This window comes from Pundamilia nyererei, unplaced genomic scaffold (genome assembly GCF_000239375.1).
Source record: "Pundamilia nyererei isolate P.nyererei 1_Seehausen unplaced genomic scaffold, PunNye1.0 scaffold00260, whole genome shotgun sequence".
NCBI lineage: Eukaryota > Metazoa > Chordata > Actinopteri > Cichliformes > Cichlidae > Pundamilia > Pundamilia nyererei.
Window position 1 is genome coordinate 5,645 of NW_005187661.1, and position 1,123 is coordinate 6,767.

General features: G+C 40.0%; 1 pseudogene; it reads right to left on the reverse strand.

Annotated features, from left to right (window-relative positions):
* Nucleotides 1-358: 358 nt before the first annotated feature.
* LOC102200169 (uncharacterized) lies at nucleotides 359-1,120 on the reverse strand (annotated as a pseudogene).
* Nucleotides 1,121-1,123: the final 3 nt, after the last annotated feature.

The window sequence follows — 1,123 nt, forward strand, 5'->3', positions numbered from 1 at the left end:
TAATGATTATATAAATATTCAACTAAACAGCACACACCTTGGACAGAGGTGAAAGTCCTGAGCTAAACTCTGAAAAGCAGGCAAAGTGATTGGTGTTATGCTCAGTGGAACACACAGTATAGAGATCAACAGCATCGGTTACTGTACAGTGGTAGCGGTTTCTCTTACTGATCATGAACACAGCGAAAACCAGATAAACACCCATGATGATGATGATGATGATGATGCATGACAGGGTTCTCTCACAGACACAAAAACTCTCGTGATCATTGATGTCGTCTGGCAATACAGACAGGAGACATTAGAATTTCATTTCAAACCAACTTCTAATGTATGAATTGAAAAAGCAAGAAAGAGGTTATAAAAAGATAATCATCATGTGTGTATTTGGGAAATTATGAGTTTTAAACACAAGATTTTCTACTGCAAAAAAATCTTAAGTAAATTGTACTCCAAAGTTACTTATACCAATCTTGGTCCCATTTCCAAGCAGTATTTGTCCACATGCATTGACAGCACAGTAGTAGACCCCAGCGTCATCCCAGCTCCTGACAACAAAGTTGTACACGCAGGTAATTCGTCCTCTGTCAGTTCTCTGGGAGATGTTGTTCTTATTGTCAGAGCAATAAATCATCTCTGGAGCAGAACGATCCGAGTTTTTCAGCCACATGAAACTAGTGAGTTCTGCTGTGCATTGAGCAGAGTGAAGAGAACAGCTGAGAGTCACAGAGTCTCCGGACCTCACTGACTTTGATTCTGGCTGCTGGACGACAGAGTCGCTGATTGTCTTTGCACCTTGGAAAACAAACCATTTGGACTGGGATTGTTAGCACTGTGTTCATATTCAGTTGAAATTATGTGAAATGCAAACATGTCCAAACGTACCTGTCAACATCAGAAATGTTCCTGACCCAAACTGAACCTCACTTATGTGTAAGACTCCACAGAAGTATGTTCCAACATCTTCCCATGATGTTTTATTTATGGTCAGATGATTGTTAGTCATGTCAAATTTAACTGAAGAACGGTTAACAAATTCATCACTGAACTCTCTCACATTATAGTAAGAATCAGCTTTAACCACCAGCTGTAGTTTCCTCCCTGTAGTCACCTTGTACCACAC